The sequence below is a fragment of the Cupressus sempervirens genome, chromosome 5 (assembly GCF_028749045.1).
Source record: "Cupressus sempervirens isolate cs-2001-9-10 chromosome 5, ASM2874904v1, whole genome shotgun sequence".
NCBI lineage: Eukaryota > Viridiplantae > Streptophyta > Pinopsida > Cupressales > Cupressaceae > Cupressus > Cupressus sempervirens.
This window is the reverse complement of record NC_143122.1, coordinates 443,489,887-443,510,960: the sequence shown is the minus strand read 5'-3', so window position 1 is coordinate 443,510,960 and position 21,074 is coordinate 443,489,887.

Sequence of the window (21,074 nt, the reverse complement as noted above, 5' to 3'; positions counted from 1 at the left end):
ATAATGCACAGTAGACATTTACATAATTAGTCTCCAAAATCATAAATTAGTTACCACATTCATAAATGAATTCTACATAACAAAATAGTACAATCCATATTAAATTTGTCCACTATTTTCATACGAAATCAAAAAATAAGTTTAGTCTACAATAGTTGCTCTAAATTTTAACTGCATTTACACATATGGTCTCAATAGACTAGTGCAATTGACACAATTATAATGCACACGACGCCTCTTAGAAACATGATTTTACCATCTCGATACTTGCACATCTTGCAATCAATAATTCCATGTGTAGTAGATTTAGCTACATTAGATGTAGGTGGGACATCATCGATCCACCAAAAAAAATTTCAGCCATTGTTCTCCTACAAAACCAATTCTAAATTAGTGATTGCCACAATAATTCTAAAGTAAAATGTAAGCATACAAAATAAATTAGTAACAACCTTTTGTTTATTGGGGCAACAATAGAATTCTCATTCTGGGTTATTTTTTGTGTGCGATGTTTTCACTGCTATAGGACCAATGCCACACTCACACATCGGCAAATCTAAATCAATTAGCCCTATATAAATAACGAACAAATCAAACACAAAAAAGCATTCAATTACCAAGATGATATATTTTCACATTTCGGAGTTGAAACAACAAAAATAGCAAATATAAGTAGCTTCAATAGTAAGCTTTATGTTTTGCAAATTAATAACATTTCTATCATTATTCTAATTGTAGACATTATATCAAACACTTTTCAGAACACACATAATCATTGCAATAATATAACTCTTGACACTTTCCATCTTACCAACTATTTGACAACTACTAAAAGTATATCTTGTGAAATTGGAAAAAATTACAGTTGGACAACTATTATAACATTTTCAATCAATAGAAAAGATGTTTCTATTTGTTTGATGTAGGTTGGCAAGTTTACCTAAGATGAATAAATCCAAGAATATTGAATGAATATACTTAGAAATGCTCCTACTAATAAAATTTAAAGAGACCATTAAAAAGTCAATGTTTTTATGTTGAAATGCATTAGTCAAGATTTTAGAAGACTTGTTCACTCAAAACTTTAGAAGAGTTTTACAAGTCACCAGCAATCTCCACCATAGAAACTTATCAATAAAAATAAGAAATATCTGTGAAAAAATAGAAAGCTCTATGGCCTCTATTTAGTAACACAATAAATGCAAGTACCACCAAAAATATAGAGAAAGCTAAAAGTATCCATGATTTGCATATGTGGTGTCAGCAATTCTGATTTAGGATTCCTCTCCAACAATTTGGATATAATATAGTACAGCCAGCAATGACTTGAAGGTAGCATATAGAACAATAAGTAGTGGTATAATGAATACTATAGTAGAACAACAAGAAGTGACTTGAAGGTAGCATGAAATGAATCAACATTAATGTTTCAATGAAAACTAGTGGTATAATATAGAACAACAAGCAATGACTTGAAGGTAGCAAGAAATAAATCAACCCATGAAATGAATCAACATTAACCTTTCAATGAAAAGTAGTGGTATAATATAGAACAACAAGTAGTGACTTGAAGGTAGCATGAAAAGCAATAATAAAATATATGACAACAAAAGGTGAATATAGCAAGGCTGAATAATGGCTTCTTGCATTAATATATGAATATTGTAGCAAATAAAACATGTTCCTCATAACTTATATTGTAAAAAATAAATTGCAATTGCAATTAAAATATATGTTTGAAACTGTCTATAGGAAAACTCAGATTGCAAATAAAAATGAAACAACTAATAACAATCCAACATGTTTATAATGCTCCAAACTTATATCTAACATAATGTTCCCTTGCCTTTGCATCCATCTCTAAGAACCAAATAGCTCTTGTAGGTTCATGCATAAAACTGTCACATGCCACACTCATAGTCTCTCACCTAAGTCTGAGGATGGCTTTCAAAGAAACTAACAAATCTGCAATATCTTTCTTAGTATCCTCTTTATCAACCTTGATAGTGCAAGGCTTACTAATTCCCTCTTGTATCATATGGATGCTTTCAAATATATGATCCAAAGAAGAGGCCATGCTTGCCTTCCTCCTCTTTGGTCATCTTGTCGATGGTGTAGATGGATTATTTCTAGTGGATGCAGTTGACTGATTTGACTAAAGGAAATCTTCATCTACATCAGCACCAACATTTAGATGTGTATTAAAATCCTAATCCTCATCGAGATCAATGACATCAGCAAAAAGGTTGTCATCTTCAATATCTTGCGCTGTTGTAGCTATGTTTCCTTCCACTATGTCATTCCTGACAATGGTTGCTAGGTCATTAAAATAGCTGAAAGGATGCCTTTTGTACACTTTTACAGTTTTGAATTCCTTTCTCTACACATGTTCATATAAAATAATTAGATGTTTGTCAAACATTAGAAATTCAAAAACCTTTGAAGAGTACTTTACCTTCAACAATTCTTCCCATACACTATCCTCAACATCCATGCATTGTGTTGTCTCATTCCAAGCAAAGCCACTTGTATTCTGTAATTCTTTCATTACTCTATATCCTGCCTTACACATTTTTAACTTGTTCTTGAAGTTCTCTTTTCCAAGATTCAACTTCAGATCTTCATTGAATCTTTTTTCTATGGCACTCTATGCCTCTTTTCAGAAACCTCCTTCACTTTTCTTCCTAGGTGAACTTGTTCTAGCAACAAATCTAGGAGCTTTCTCTCCATCTCTCTAGTCCATATCACTTTTGGACTTCTAGAAGAACGAACAGTCAGGGTAGAAATAGGGGGAGCAATGGGTGTAGCAATGGGGGGCATATAAACCTCTTCATGTATTTTGGTCATTAGATTGGTGAAAGACATTTTTATAAGTAGTTGTTATATTGCTGCAAGACTTCAAATAATTAATAAATAGTTCGTAAAAGTGTACAATAATAGTATGAAGCAAGCATCACAATTAAATATGAGCAATACATAAACTTGTTGTCTATCTCCAGCCCTCTAACACTTGTAATCACGAATCAAGCTAATATTGAACACGTGATTATTTATATACAAGTTTGAATGGGCATTGAACAGTAGAGTGATGATTTCATGGCTTTCCCTTAGGCATTAATAAGGTTTAAGTTAATCTGATCCTAGTTTGAGTAGAGCTAGATGTGGGTGTCAACTAGCTCTCACACACTATACATACCTTGTCTTTTAAGCAGAAATGTAACATTAGTGAATCTAAAACACTTCTTAAACATAATAATACACAATAATACAACTTGAAATGAACTACAATCTAAACTTAAAAACTTCCTAAGCCATCCTTAATCTAACCAGCATTTCCTAAACAAAATATAGAACTCCCTCAAAAATATGAATGACTCCGTAATATATAAGGAAAGACTATCCATATTCAGATAACAAGTGTAAAATCCTTAACACAATCCCATATGTTAGTGTTGAAATAAAGATCTATTATTCTTGGAACTTGGTGTCAATGGTTACTTGTTAGCCTGACTATTTCCCTACTACAATATAAATGTTATCCTGAGTATTACCCCATTGAAATATGTCACAAGGTTCACGTTAATGGCAATAAACACTAGCATGTCAAACAATTGCATCACTGCAATTCCCACAAAAACACACTCAACTTTAAAACCATACATTTTACTTTTATAATCTTCATATACCATACTTTATCATCATCTTTCTCAAGAAAATAGAGAAGAAATAAATCAATACAAATTATAGTAGACCTAATAGTGAACACAAAATTGTGTAGAAGTTTTGAATTGGGTGTTCACTAAAATTAGCTACATCCACTAACAAAATGGATTTTTTTTTTAATATTCGTTGAATGTGAATATAGAAACATGCAAAGCTAAAAGTTATCAGATTTCCAATCTATAAGAATGTTCATCAAATTTTCTAGGTTTGAGTGTCTCAAATGTGTTTATTATCAATGTTTTCTATTATACTGCATGATCTTTAATGATAGATCATACAATATAATTTGAAATGTTGATGATAATTTTTTTGATGCAATCAAATTCAAAAACTTTGATGAACATACAAAACACTAATAAACGAACTGAAAGCTTGTTCTGATTTGACTTCACAAGGGAAAATTCATGGTCATGGATCTAGAAATATTAGCCTGTTTATATAACTGGAAAATGTTATAACCTAGAAATAAAGCAATTTCTATGATGATAACCTATGTTCAAGCCCCACTTTGTATGCTTCAAAGGACCAAAAGTAATTATCTCTATCCAAGAAATGGGGTGAAAGCATAGTTGTGCCTTTGTATTTTATGCTAGAGAAGTAAGGGAAAGATAAACATAAGAGTACCTCAGCATCAAAATCACTCCTCTGAATTAGACCAAGGCATCAACATCACAATCATCTTGATTTAAATGAAGAAGTTGGTATTAGAGTAGAACAGAAAACCTTATCAATAGACTTCAGCATTGGGAAGGACACAGGATAAGAACGTAAAAAATTTTGAGCTCTGGAAAATGGAACTCAATCAAAATGAAACTTCACCCATTTCAAGATAATTATATGATTTCCAACCCCATGAAACTTCACCTATTTCAAGATATTTCCATGATTTGCAAGCCCACAAATTATTGGTTTTTAATTCAAAACCTAACAAACACATTTGGAAAACCAATTCATCAACATATTCTCAGATTGACTGCAACTAGAAGATTAGCCTACTGAAAGTGATGATATTAATTATCAAATTTGAAATGTCTATGTGAGTAAAAACAATAGTGAGCAATATATTAGTACAAAGAATTGATTACTAACCTATTGTATCTCGAGAAAACCTTATAGTTTTGGACACATGATGTGTGTGTGTGTGTGTGTGTGTGTGTGTGTGCATATATAATATTGCTGACCAATTGTACCTAAGGAATGCCATATAGTTTCTTTGAATAATGAAAATTTCAAGCCACACATCAAAATTAATATAAACAAATAAATAGCAGTAGGCTGATAGAAGACTTACATAGTTGAATGAAACAAATTATAGCATTGATTCATAACCTAACAAACACCTCTGGAAAAATATTTCATCAATATATTCTCAAACCAAATGCAACTAGAAGATTGCTAGAAGTGATTATATGAATAGTCAAAATTATACAATGTAGCATCATACTTAGAGTGTTCTATCTATTCAAAATTGAAGTGTATATGTGAGTAACTACAACTAATGTCGAGATCTATAGTCCTCCCATATCCTTTGTACTATTTCATATTGGAAATTTCCCCAGTCATCTCTATCTCATTGAGTCATCCCATATGTCTCAAGATTCGGCACATTTATCCCATTAAGATCATCATCCTCTTCAATTTCCACATTAGGTGGAACACCATCCTCTATCATTATGTAATTGTGTAGTATGCAACATGGTAACACAATGCTTGTTTGAGTCATGATATGATAGGACGTCACATGCCTTAGGATAGGAAAACGTTGCTTCAAAATACCAAATGTGCACTCAATCACATTCCCAAGTGAGGAGTGTCAGTGGTTAAATAACTCTTGTGAATTGTGGATTGGGTTTTCTCTAGAAAACTCTTTTAAGTGGTACTGTGTACATCAATAAGGGACAAGAAATCCAGGAACATTTGGTTAGCCAACATCAACTAAATGTTAGATTGTGGTGACTGATCAGGAAAGTACTGTACATACTTCATAAATAGTGGCCGACATATTATGGCCGACATATGGCCGACATGTTATAACCCTAAAGCGGTTTAATACTTGTATAAAAAGGGCTTAGGGTTGGGTATTTTATGATATGTGGTGATACGAAATTGGTTCTTGCGGCGGTATTGAGCTGTAAGGGATTACGGATTGTAATCAGGTTGTAATCACTCGATTGTAATAAGATCGGACTTGCTGTTTGGTGGACGTAGCCCAGGGATTGGGTGAACCACGTTAAATCTTGGTGCCTTGTGTTCATTTCTGTGTGTTCTATTATTTTCTGTTATTGGTTATATTTGCATGTAGTTTTTATTTCTGTCCGTGGTTTATCCTAACAAGTGGTATCAGAGCCTAGTTGTTTCTCAGTTATCCTCTGCAGGAAAGTCTCACGGTTAAGTGGGAGTCTCACGGTTGAGTGGGAGCAATGGCAGATGATGGTAAGCTGAGGGTTGATAGGTTTAATGGGCAGAACTTCCAGTTATGGAAGATGCAAATGGAAGACTATTTATATCAGAAGGATTTGTGGAAGCCGTTGGAAGGAAAAGCCAAGAATCAGGGAACTATGTCAGAGGCTGAATGGGATCTTTTGGATAGAAAGGCACTTGGAAGCATTCGGTTATGCTTGGCACCATCTGTGGCATTTAATATTACAAAAGCAAAGACGACAGAAGATTTGATGAAAACCCTAGCGACACTGTATGAAAAGCCCTCCGCTTCAAATAAGGTATTTCTCATGAAGCGTTTATTTAATATGAAAATGGCAGAAGGTGGATCTGTTGCAGATCATTTAAATGAGTTTAATACTATTACTAGTCAATTATCTTCTGTGGGTATCAATTTTGATGAAGAAATTAGGGCTCTCTTAATTTTGTGTTCTTTGCCTGAAAGCTGGAATGGCTTGGTAATGGCGGTGAGTAATTCTGTTCCTGGATCTAGTACCCTAAAATATGATGATGTGATCGGTGTTATTTTAAGTGAGGAAACTCGTAGAAAATCCTCAGGTGGATCTACATCAGGAAGTGCTTTAAATGCACAAAGCAGGGGCAGAACGACTGAAAGAGGAAGTAACTCTGGAAATCGTGGAAAATCAAGAGGAAAGTCAAAGGGGAGGAGGTCTCAATCGAGAGGACCAAATGATTGCTGGTACTGTGGGAAACCAGGGCACAAAAAGAAAGATTGCTGGACTCGAAAGAAAAATGAAGGAGATAAATCAGATGGAGACAAAGAGGCAAATGTGGTAAGTAATAAATCCGAAGAGGATGCTTTGCTTCTGTCTTTAGAGAGTGTTGATGATTCATGGGTTTTAGATTCTGGTGCTTCTTTTCATGCTACACCTCATAGAGGTTATTTCATTGATTATGTCCAAGGGGATTTTGGGCTTGTTTATTTGGGGGATAATGAACCCTGTCAGATTGTTGGAAAGGGAAAAATTAAGATTAAGTTGCAGAATGGGAATCATTGGCTACTACATGAGGTAAGACATGTTCCAAAACTAAGTAGAAATTTAATTTCAGCAGGGCAACTCGGTGATGAGGGTTGTGTAGTTACTTTTAATGATAAAAATTGGAAGGTTTCAAAAGGTTCCCTTGTAGTAGCAAGAGGTGTGAAAGTAGGCACCTTATATCTTTGTACAGGTCATATTGTTCCTTCTACTTTGATTGTTTCAGAGAAAAATGAATATTCAGGAACAATTACTGCAGATGAGCAGGGAGAACAAATAGCTGCTGTGGATTCTGATACAGCGCTGTGGCACAATAGACTTGGGCACATGAGTGAGAAAGGTATGAAAGTACTTCATTCAAGGAAAGTTTTACCAGGTCTAAAATGTGTGAATATGGATTTCTGTGAAAGTTGTGTGTATGGAAAACAAAAGAGAGTGAGTTTTGTAAAGACAGGGAAGGAAAACAAAAAGGAGAAATTAGAACTTGTGCATACAGATGTATGGGGACCGGCTCAGGTATCTTCCCTTGGTGGCTCTCATTATTATGTTACATTTATTGATGACGCAACTAGAAAAGTATGGGTTTATTTCCTTAAACAGAAATCTGATGTATTTCAAACTTTTAAGAAATGGAAATGCTTGGTTGAAAATGAGACTGGTAAGAAATTAAAATGTCTCAGATCTGATAATGGTGGTGAGTATTGCAGTCATGAATTTGAAGATTATTGCTCCACTAATGGTATTCGTAGACAAAAAACTGTTCCAAGGACTCCACAGGAAAATGGAGTGGCTGAACGCATGAACAGGACTATAATGGAGCGCGCAAGGAGCATGAGGTTGCATGCCGGGTTGCCCTTACACATGTGGGCGGAGGCTGTCAATACTGCAGTATATTTGATTAATAGAGGTCCCTCTACTCCCTTGGGCTGTGGTATTCCAGAGGAAGCATGGACTGGTAAGAAGGTGAGTTATTCTTTTCTCAAGACCTTCGGTTGTGAAGCTTTTGCTCATATAGACTCTGAAAATAGAACCAAGCTAGAAGCTAAATCAAAGAAATGTGTCTTTGTTGGATATGGCATTAATGAATTTGGTTATAGGCTTTGGGATTTTGAAAATCATAAAATTATAAGAAGCCGGGATGTCATATTCAATGAAAAAGTGTTGTACAAAGCTCTGTTGCAGCAACATGAGAAGAAAGAAGATGATTATGTAGTGCTGGATGATACTCCAAAAGCTGATGTTCCAGCCATTCCTCATGATGTGCAACAACCGCAACAACAAATACCACATACACCAGTGATTGTTAGACGGTCAACAAGGCCAATTAGACCTCCACAAAGGTTTTCTCCCTCTTTGTATTCTATTTTACTTACTGATGCTGGTGAACCTGAAAGTTATGATGAAGCTGTGCAGGTGGATACTAAGATTCAGTGGGAGTCTGCAATGAAAGATGAAATGGACTCTTTGCTGAAAAATAAGACATGGGATTTGTGCAAGTTGCCTGCAGGTAAAAAGGCTTTACAGAATAAATGGGTTTACAGGTTGAAAGAAGAGGAAGGAGGTAAGAACAGATTTAAGGCCAGGTTAGTTGTAAAAGGATTTGCACAGAAAAAAGGAATTGATTTTGATGAAATATTTTCTCCTGTTGTTAAAATGACTTCTATTCGTACTGTTTTAAGTCTTGTGGCTACTGAAGATTTGCATTTAGAGCAGATGGATGTTAAAACAGCCTTTCTTCATGGTGATTTGGATGAAGAAATATATATGGCTCAGCCACAGGGTTTTGAGGTCAAAGGTAAGGAGAACTTAGTGTGCAAATTGAAGAAAAGTTTATATGGCCTAAAGCAAGCACCTCGGCAATGGTATCTGAAATTTGACAGTTTTATGCATGAGCATGGATATAATAGGTGTCATTCAGATTACTGTGTTTATTTTAAGAGGTTGGATGATGATAGCTACATTATTTTATGTTTATATGTTGATGATATGCTTATAGCTGGGTCTAACATGGATCATATTAAGGGGCTGAAACGCCAATTAGCACATGCATTTGCTATGAAGGATTTGGGGGCAGCAAAACAAATCCTTGGTATGAAGATTTGCAGAGATAGGAAGAACAGAACATTGACGCTATCTCAAGCTGATTATGTTGAGAAGGTGTTGCAACGTTTCTCTATGGAGAATGCTAAAGCTGTCAGCACACCTTTACCTGGTCATTTGAAATTGACTAAGGAGATGTGTCCCAAGACACAAGAAGAGGAGGATAAGATGTCCAAGGTACCCTATGCTTCAGCTGTAGGAAGTTTGATGTATGCTATGGTATGCACTAGGCCAGATATTGCACATGCAGTGGGAGTCGTTAGCAGGTATATGAGTCATCCAGGTTTTGAGCATTGGAATGCTGTCAAGTGGATTCTCAGATATTTGAGAGGAACATCCAATAAGTGTTTACACTTTGGGGGCTCTACTACTGATTTACAGGGCTATGTTGACTCAGATTTGGCTGGGGATATTGATACCAGGCGGAGTACTACAGGTTATGTCTTTACTGTTGGTGGGGCAGCCGTGAGCTGGGTTTCTAGGCTACAGAAGATTAATGCTCTCTCCACTACAGAGGCAGAGTATGTTGCTGCTACAGAGGCAGCCAAAGAGATGATATGGCTTCAGTTCTTCTTGGAAGAATTGGGACATCCTCAGAAGGATAATTTTTTGTTCACAGATAGTCAGAGTGCCATTCATCTTGCTAAGAATTCAGCTCTGCATTCTAAGACCAAACACATACAATTGCGGTACCATTTCATTCGGTCAGTTTTGGAGGATGGACAGTTAAAGCTGGAGAAGATACATACCAATGAAAATCCAGCAGATATGTTGACAAAGGTTGTCACAAGGGAGAAGCTGAACTCCTCTTCAGCTTCAGTTGGTCTTTTAGACTAAATGTGAATAAAAGAACAGCAGAGTCCAGGGTGGTTTGATCCAGTGGGAGCCCCATGCGGTAGTTGTATTGCTACAGGATCAGTCTCCAAGTGGGAGATTGTTGTTTAGTGTGGAGCCTGATCAGTCCCCAAGTGGGAGATTGTTAGATTGTGGTGACTGATCAGGAAAGTACTGTACATACTTCATAAATAGTGGCCGACATATTATGGCCGACATATGGCCGACATGTTATAACCCTAAAGCGGTTTAATACTTGTATAAAAAGGGCTTAGGGTTGGGTATTTTATGATATGTGGTGATACGAAATTGGTTCTTGCGGCGGTATTGAGCTGTAAGGGATTACGGATTGTAATCAGGTTGTAATCACTCGATTGTAATAAGATCGGACTTGCTGTTTGGTGGACGTAGCCCAGGGATTGGGTGAACCACGTTAAATCTTGGTGCCTTGTGTTCATTTCTGTGTGTTCTATTATTTTCTGTTATTGGTTATATTTGCATGTAGTTTTTGCATACCAGGTGCTTACGCGGGTCGGGAAGGCACCGAGGAGATTTGAACCCATGACTAGGCCAAAACCAGGCTCTGATACCAATTGTAGGACCCATTTGCCGTTACACCAAAAGCCATGACTGTTAGTGAACATGGAACACCACATAATTAACCACCTGTGGGCAGGGGAGCGCGTCGCATCACCCAACACTAAATAGAATTTTCCTATACAAAGAAAAACAAAGTTATAGATTGGAAAACACATAAAAACTATGATTTACAATAATGACTATATTAATCATTAAAAATATATTTCAATATACCAAGGGGAACCAGTAGTGGATTTGCTCTTGACAGAGCTAAAGCAAGAACACGACTATCTGCAGCTAACCCTTCTCAACTAGCAAGAACATATTGAAACTTGTAATCAAATGATAAAACACCCATTACATTCTGTGATAGGTTGCCTTTTCTATCACAATATTTTGCTTGGTTATCCACATCAATGGTGACTGGTATATGGGTTCCATCGATTGCTCCAATACAATCCTATCGTACAAATATATTGTTGTCAAATAAGTAGCAATATGCTAAAGTTCAAGTAACAAAAGATTTCAGTAGGAGATCTACCTTAAAGTATGGATTAAAACGATCCTTTCCAACTATTTCTAGAGGAGTAGACAGAGAAGGGGGAAAAAGTAATTGCTATGGAGTGATATGATAGCCTTCAAGACCTTGTGGAAGTAGCGACTCACTGTCTCTCTTGAGTGACCAAAGTTATGGCCAATCTTACGATTCCTTAGATTGTGGCCAAGGGTATGGATGAACATGACTAGTTGTTCTTCCAATTTCATGTTTATTGTATCTTTAATGCTCCCTTTCTCCTTTAGAATATCAACAAGTTTTAAGAAAGCTCTTCTACTCATGTGTATTTGGTTGTGGCAATCTATCTCATTGGAATATATAATACGTTTATAAAAAAGACAAGAATCTCTTCTTCTCTTACGCTCATTTAATCTAGCTTCTTTGGAAGATGCTACTATGAATACTGCTTGGGTGGCAAGTAAAACAAAAAGTACACGCAAGAGGGTGATCTTCATAACGATGATTCCATGAACTTCTATATCATTAGCAAGATCCATTGGATGACCTGTAACCACAAATTGGAGTTATTGTTTGACACCCCCACCTAGTTAGGGTGCACATTATCTAGGTTTGACATGTTCCTATCTAGCCACAAGATGATTGACTAAGAAGAAGCACACAAAAAATCATTGCAAATAGTTGTATATAAAAATAAAACATACTTGAAATGTACAATCTTATTCTAAATGGAAACTGCGGGGATAACTACAGAAGTCTTCAAGACATTTTCAAATATTATATCAAACTTCAAGACATTTTCAAACATTATATCAAATTTGAATATTTGAAGACATTTACATTCTTAGCTTTTTTGTTTTATGATATTATATCATATCTGAATAAACATATAATGCCAATATCATTTGAAATCTAATTTGTTATTATTATCCCAAATGAAACTATTTTAAATTATTTAAAAGAGGAAGAAATCCTAAAATGCAATCTGCAGGAAAAGTTCTACTTTACAACTTTACGAATTTAATTTCCAAAACAAATGACCGATCAATCACATGGCTGCCTGTTGCTTTAACCTCTTCCAAAATTAAGACAAAAAAATTTCTCAATGTCTAAAAATGTCTGCAATTTCATTGAGTTGAAATTATATTAGAATGCATCTAGATAATCTTTCCATTAGGCTAAGAGGCAGCTAACTGAATTATTAATATTTTATGTATGACTTGTCTATTAATTCGAAACTCATTCCAACAGAACCCTCCAACCATAATACTAAATTATTAAGATAATTTCCCACTAGATATTGAGAATCTTTTTAAGTTATGTCCTTTGAAGAGTAGTAGATTATAGAGCTTCCTAAAATTTCACTATAGTTTTTGAAGATGAGCAAATGTATATGATTGCAGGCATCCCTAGAAACACAAAAATAACATTTACTGTGATCTAAACCAACATATCAGCTGCCACATATCTAGTAGGTCTTTCCATTAGTTGAGTTCAGTGATTGGCACCCATAATTGTAAATATTATATAAATGTGGGGACACACATGCACAACATATCATCTCTATTATGTGGGATGAGATGGACATGATTATGAAGCAGCAAATTGCAATATTATGTCCCAACATTTTTCTTTGATTGTGAAGCATCAATTTGTAGTATAACATTTTTCTTGAGGACAATGTGACCTTAGATCCAATCACTAGTGTGATCCAATCTTGTTATGCTAGGACTCACCTGTGGAAATGAATAACCAACAACTACATTTGATTCAAAGAACCTGAAGTGACTACACATGACCATATAAGTCAAGCATCAAAGATTTAAACATTTTAGGCCATGAGAATCATCTTGATAAGGAAAGGAAAGTGGGGATAGTACATGCATAAGGATGAGCCCTAAAATTATAATTTAAATTGCTAACAAATGACCAAAACTAATCAACTAAAAAGTAGAAAAAAAAAGTAACTAGAACAAAACTAGGTTTAGAGTTTTAGACATGAAAAAATGAAACCCTATAGTGCTATACTAAACCCTAAACATTATGCACCAATGGTGTCAAAAGTTGACCACAAGTTATTGAGTCATATTATCTTCACAACATTCAATCCTTCCTAACTATATTTCTAATCCATTTCTTCTGCAAAGCATTGAAATTGAATGTAACAATCTTACACTATCCTCCAGCAAAGTGAAGCACATATGAAGTTAGAGATTCATTTTTTCTAGAAAGCCAATTGATTCAATGAGAATACCAAGTGAAATGAACCAGTTAGAAGGAAGTAGTGGACTCTTTGACACTACAAGTATGCCTTTCAAACTTGATTGGTTTACAACCATGGTATCTTAATTCTATTTTGATAAAATTGATCATGGAGGAAGGTCCCAATTCATCAAATTTTAATGTACCCACTAAATAGAAATCTAATTTCCATGGTATCCAAAACCTAGTTTCCATGCAATCTGAAAGGAAAGAAAGAGAGACAAAATGGAAACTAGAATTTACATAGGTTTTGTAGTCTTGAGAATTTGTATGGTTGTGAGTTCAATTTTATTTTGTTGTGTCACATGGTTTAGATAATTGGTAGCTTCAAAGCTAGTGCAACCACAGTTCATAAACAAATAAATGTTCTTCTCTATGCTATGAAGGGTTTAGAGCTTTTGCAAATAGGGGTCCAACTTCAACATGCGAGTGATCTCGGCCTCAAATATGTTGAGTTTGGAGGAGGCAAACTGTGAAAAGAGGATTTGTGAATGAGCTTGTGTTGAGAAAACATTGTAATAAAAATGAAATGGGTGAATACAAAATAACTTACAACATAAAGTGGAGGACATGGAAGCTACTACAACAAGAGATTTCCTTTTAAAATGATTTGGGTCCATTAACGATCAATACAAGAGAAAAACCTAACGTTTGAACTTACTTATCACCCATAGGCAGCTCTCAAATAATCCTTTTCATTGCCATCACAGATAGAGAGTGTCCCATGCCCTATATGCGACGTATAAAAACCCTATATGTGACAGATAAAAGTAGAGACAGATAAAAGAGAGTAAAGTAGAGACGCATAAAAGCTCTATATATGAATGGAGAAAACAACAAGCAAAACAAGAACACATTACTAGGAAGAATGCACGAAACCACGGAGGAAGAAGGGCACCTCTGCAAAATAGATAAACTGATGAGAAACTCTTCAAAAGCCGATGACCACACTCTGCAAAATAGATAAATCAATGAGAAGCAGAACAACAACCACACTCTACGAAACATATAAATAGCAACAAGCAATAGAACAATGGAGAATGACAATGAATGCCTCAATTTTTCTAGAAACAAATGGAGTTATGTGAGATGAGTAGGCAGATTTGGGGGCAAAAATTTTACGGACCTGACCAATTATATTTTTTGAAAAAGTAAAAGTTGGAATAGGAATATATATTCCAATTCTACCTCTTTTGGTGGAATAGCAAATGCCCATTTTTGAGGTAAAATTGGCATATATATTCCTATTCCCAATTCCAAGTGGCAACATCCAAACGAAGAATATAAATTTTTAAGAATTAGGAAAAGCCTATTCCACTCTAATTCCGGTTACCAAACAGGCCCCAAAAGTTTCATCTTTATTCTTATCTGTCTCCAAAGGCACAACAACTACGTCAGGGATGAAGGTGACATTCTAGCAAAAATATAATTAAGGCATGTCATTTTGAAGAAAGGAAGCATGGTGATTTGTATGGAACGAAGTTAATTGAGGTGGCTATGGCCCAAGCATTGAGATTTAAATTTTTAATCCATGTTTGTGAAATGAGATGATGTCAATTTGTGTAAAATTAGGGTGAAGAAATGAACAAGCTCCCTATTTTATCATGTACCCTGTGTTATTAATAACTAGCACTTGCACCCGAAGGAGCAAGGGATATGTTGATAGTGATAAAAAGTGGTAGCTTACATGTAAGATACATGACTACATCTAGTTTGTGCCATACATATAATAAAATGGTAAAGGAATATAAAAAAATAAAATTGCTAGGTTGAAAGTTGTTATTTTGACAATCAAAAAATAATTCATGAAAGGAATCTATAACTTTATTTCAAACATATTCAAATACGATTATTTTTATTTATTTATTATTATTTAAAATTTATGATGAACAATAATATCTATACATCACCTAAAGATCACATCTTTGAGAATGTACATGCGCATATAAAATTTTGAAGTACACCATTTAAAAACTTAAAACAATTAATAATCTACAATTTTTGAAAGTACACGGTCTTGGAGCCTCCACACATATGGACCCATTGAAAGCCATGCGGGATACAAGTAACATATATGTAATTAAAGTTGTGTAGATGAAGAATGATATAGACGTGGAGATTGTATTACACCTTAGATACAATAGAGATATATTAAACAAGACAACTTATAGATCATATTGGATACATGTAAGTATCCATATATAAGTAAATTTCAATGGAACACCAAAAGGGGTTTCTTTTATGTACCATACCTGTAACACAAAAATTATCTACATTAGCGTACGATGAGATTGAAATGCATAAATTTAGCCAATTTCAAAATTAATGATGTAAGAACAAACATAGTCTTATAAATTAGAGAAAAGTAATATATTCATTATCTATCCACTCTATAGGGAGAGTTGTTGCAATCATGACTCTTCCTTTTTTTTGATAATGGTATATGGATTATCTTTCATTCTTGAATATCAATCAAAAGAGAACAATGGCTCCATACATAGGTTGTTGAGTGATTTTAACTCTTGATATAGTTGTAAAAGTCAAACCCTATTATTTTGTTGTACCAATATCAATTGTTGCCCTTTGAAGTGTTAATCCTTGGGATTTATGTATGGTAAGAGCCCATGACATAGATAGTGGGATCTGTCTATAATTACCCAAGGTTATAGGTGTTATAGGTAGACTATTTAGGACATTTTGGTCCCAAGGTGGGCTAGTATAATTATTAAATCGGACAACCACATATAGAGGTAGGTCAAGGGGCTTACAACCTAGTGTATAGACAATATCTACCACCTCTCCCAGTGATCCATTTACAAGGCCCATTTGAATCCAAAGGTTTGTTATTAACATTGTTCTTTGGCCTTTACATAGCAATAGTTCTTTTGGAAGGCGATCAACATCACTATCAAGGTTTGGCTGTAAGTGCATTTTTACAGAAATACTAAGTGCAACAAGAAGATTGAGTAATTTAACCACTTGTCCATTGTGTATCTCGACTAAATTGTTTGTAGAGTAAAGATGCATCGACTGATCAAATGACCTTTGTTCAGAAGCAGATATCATTTTATTTTTATGTTGCATGAGTAATTCCCAATCTTTCTCAGTCATATTTGCATTTCGCATATTGTACAACATGTGACGAAAGTCGATTTGAGCTTAAGTGTCACCTTGTTGGAAAAATATGGTTTTCAATGTGATGACCTTTGTAAATTTATCCCAAAGGTATTTGGCATTTAAATGCGATGTATAAATTAGTTTATCCATGATAGGGGGTAGTTGTGCTAAGTCACCAACAAGAATTATAGATGTGCCACCAAAGCATTGATTTTGTTGATGGGGGAAAGCCTCACACAATCTACTATCTATTTTCAAAAGTAACTTGGGCCCTACAAAGATAAATTCATCAATAAGGAGGTATTTCACATATCTCATCTCTTCTTGAAATACTAGTAGTGACTGTCCACGCAATGGGTACATTTCTCTTATTGTTATTCTAAGGGTAGCATGTATGGTTGAGGCATTTATGTTGAATGTCGCAACCCCTGTAGGTGCAATAGTAAGGAGTGGACTATTACTTTTAGATGCTAAAACCCAAAGTGCATGTCTAATGAAATTTATCAAGTATGATTTGCCTGTGCCCATTGTTCCTTGTATAATCATATAGAGGGGTTGTTTGGAGGAAATATCATTATAATGACCTTTTATAATGGTAAGTGCTAGTTCTTGTTTGGAAGATAATGGATATAGTGGAGCATGCTCATGTAATATGGAGTGTTCATCTCTCTCTCGGATGTCTTGTTTGTACTTATGAAATGTTCTATAGTATTGTGCAAATGGGGAAGTATAGGATATTCACCCCAATTGTTGATATTATCAAAGTCACGTCTTCCTAGCATTTCAAGGGCATTCAAGTTCTCACCACCACCAAATCCCTTCTATGATAACATCTCCCATTCATCTAGGTCACTTGTCTTTATTGGATCCACCTCACTTGTATCACTGGAATCATCTTCATGGTCATCTTCTGTAACTATTAGGTGGTCCACATGCCAAACATGGTAGTTATTTAATTTTAATTGTTTCCAATTTGCAACCATCACATCTTTAGTGAGACCAATATCTACAGTGATGTTGTGATAATGCTCGTACAAAAGTAGCTCACTCCAACAAAACAACTTGAATTGTTCAGATTCCTCATTAGGGGTACTATAGAAATGAGGAAAAACATTGATAATTGCTTTTTGTTTCCTAACCATCCACTTGCACCCTCTGCAAGTAGCTAAAAATGAAAATGATCTAGCAGTTTCGATCGGTGACATTAGTTCACTACTAGTGGGTTGTTCTATGTAGGAGTGTAAACAACTCACTAGTACTATATTATCACCTGGTTTTTTGCTAATCCGATGCAAAACTTTATGTCCAACATTCAATTTTATAAAAGAGCAACTACTAACAACAAGTGGTAACTTTTGTAGCATATGGCACGTCTCCTATGCACCAGTATCATGATCTACAATTATCTTGGATAGAAATCTACGATATGCTGATGGGTGAAAGCACAACCTATGTCACCATTTGTGATATTTGGAGGGGTTACGGTCGAAACAGTTGCAACCGTAACAATTACGACCGAATAGGTTTCGACCATACATACGTGGCAGGTTTCCCTGACAACGTGGCATGCTGGGTTACGGTTGAAACACTTTTGGCCAAAAGGGTTCCGATCATAACCCACATGTATGAAATGACTCAAAATATCATTAAGAATAGCCAAAAAGTGATTGACGACAATTTTATAAGCCTAGGTGTTTCGGCCGTAACCCTTTCGACCGAAACAGTTATGGCCAAAATGGTTTCGGTCGGAACTACCTAGGTGGTAGCCACACAAACAAAAATAAGAACTTTTGCAAACTTCTCACTTTGAAGGCCAATTTGACTTACTAAATTGAAGTTTTTTTAAAAATTAAAAATATAGTTTTGTGAGTCTTAGAGTCAAGATTATGATCATATAAATTTTTTTTTATATTGATTATGGATAATATGTTATAATTTGAAAATATTACAAGTAGGTATTTTAAGATTTAGGAAGATGTCTATTCAAAAATAAGAAAAAAAATAGTAAATCATGTTCAAAAAAAAAATAAAATTTAATGCTTTACTAGAGAGAGAGTATTCTTCAAGAATATGTAATTTAAAAAAAAAAAAATGTAGATTTGATGGAAAAAGTTTGACGGGAGAAAAAAACTATCAATTTCTAATAACTTAGACTTTGACCAGTTATAACTTGAAAAATATTGGCCGAATTTCAATTTTTATTTTTTGGTGCACTAGGTACACATGTCGACTCTAACATATTCCAAAATTAGACCAAAATATGAATATTTTCATATATTTGTTTGATGGGAAAAAAAACTCTATATTTTCAGCATTTTTAAAAAATTGAAAAATAGACTTTAAAAATTAAAAAATAGATTAAATTTTCACTCAATTTTTTAAAAAAAAATTACAAACATAAACTTCATCTAATTTTACACATTTCATTAGTTTACATCATCTTCAAATTCTAGGCACAAATGCCACTTTGAAGACATTAAATTCTGATATCACTTTTCCTTTATAAAAGGTGACACAGGTTTGTGCTTTTACCCTGATAGTGCATGGTCTTCACTCACTTGTTGCTTGCATATGCGTGTTAGCATATCAATACAACTCTTTGATTTCCTCTCTGCCTTTGATGCATGTTTTGCTATATATTTAAGAACAAGTATCTTTGATACAACTGGTTGACAATCCATATTGGCCCTCCATATTGAAATCATATCTGGGTTGTGTATATTCAACCTATCATCATTCCAAGCTGGAGCATAGGTTTGTTTTCCAGAATCATCACAAGCCAAGGATGAATTAACACTTTCTAACCAAGGGGCTTTGTAGCGACACTCTAAAATACTACCTCATTTTCGTAACCACATTGCTTTAGTACATTGTGCATGTCATTGAACACGGTTGATCAATTCCTCATAGTCAACATGTATATCTCTAGAGAAGATAGCATTTGTTTCCAACAGAAAAGGATCCTCTTGCAATGATCGATGTTGTGTGTTGCATCTAGAAGATGGAGTGCAGGGATTCCATGCACTCACATATTTGTCAAAGAACAATCTCACTCGTTTTACCTCTACATGATTATTCCAATCAAGCTTCTCCATGTCAAGTGCACCCGGAATCTAGATGAATCCATGTATATGTCCTGTTCCTTGATGTTGCCATTCATACCTATACCAATAATCTGTTACACAAAAGAGTTTCTCTATTACTTCTTCATGGAATATTGTGAACCTTTCATGCAAGAATAGAGAAGTCATATGTGGGTTATTGATAACGTTGTTTGTGCATTCTTTGTTGGTCTGAAGCATCAATGGAAAGCCATCTCGAAAAAGTTGTTGTAATTTAGGTCATTTAGTATCTACAACACTAAATGTGAAGAAAAGAGTAGGGGTTCCTATCTGGTTGATCATATTTGTAAGTTCACCATGATGTTTACTCCAATATGCACAAGTTTCCCTCAAGGAAGATCCAAAGTGCATCAATTCTTGAGCCAATTGAGTGTTGGGCATCTATTGTATGTGCAATCAAAGGTTTTCAATGGTGGTTGGGATGGAGTCCTCTAGATTTTTCTTCACAAACACAGAAGAGAGGCCTTGAGTTCAATGTCACATCATTAGATTGAGTACAAAATAGCAGAACCTTGGGTGGCTCCCAAATCTACTATCATGATATCTCATTAAGTGCAACACATATTCATGCATCTTAACTTGTCGATAGAAAGGTTGCATTGGTAATGCAACACCATTTGGGAAAAGTGTGGGGAAAGCCATATCGAGTAGTCCTTCAATATTATATTCATTTACTGGAGAGGGATCAAGCTCTGGTCAATGAATAAGAGCATCATTTGCATTTCAAATGTTCATTTTTTCTTTGATGATATCTATCTCATGTCATCTATTTGGTAAGTTAGCCACACAAGATGATGTGTATGTCATGTCACTTTCATTTTCATCCTCAACACATGGATGTTCAAATTTAGTTGAGAGATCATGTTCATTGTCTACATCAATAGTATGAAGCAAGCTAGAAACATCCATACTTGTATCTGGGAGTTCTTGTAAACACTCATCATAAATTAGAACATCCTTATAGTATGGATCATATTTGATCTTATATTTTAGTGCAGCCTAGACTTGAGCTTTACTTACATAGCAATCATAGTACGTTCCATGGGTCTGGAGTCTACGAACTATTAAGACATCCAAATCTGAAATTTTGTGTGGGAGGTACTTTGCTATTGATCTAATGTCTTGTGAGAAGCTAATCGTATGACCATAATATTTGCACTATCCACCACGAGCATGGGTTACTTGCATTATCAGATTTACACATGCTATGATCATCTCTTCAACCTAGGTTAGATTTTTTAATTCATTTGGTTGTTTCCCTGGGTCCATATTATTTGATGTTGCAAAGTGATGTCTCCCCTTTGCACAAGAGCATCTACTGCAAATTATGACATCAATTGTTGAAGAGGTGTGCATGCCAGGGTGACATTCATTACACACACCACA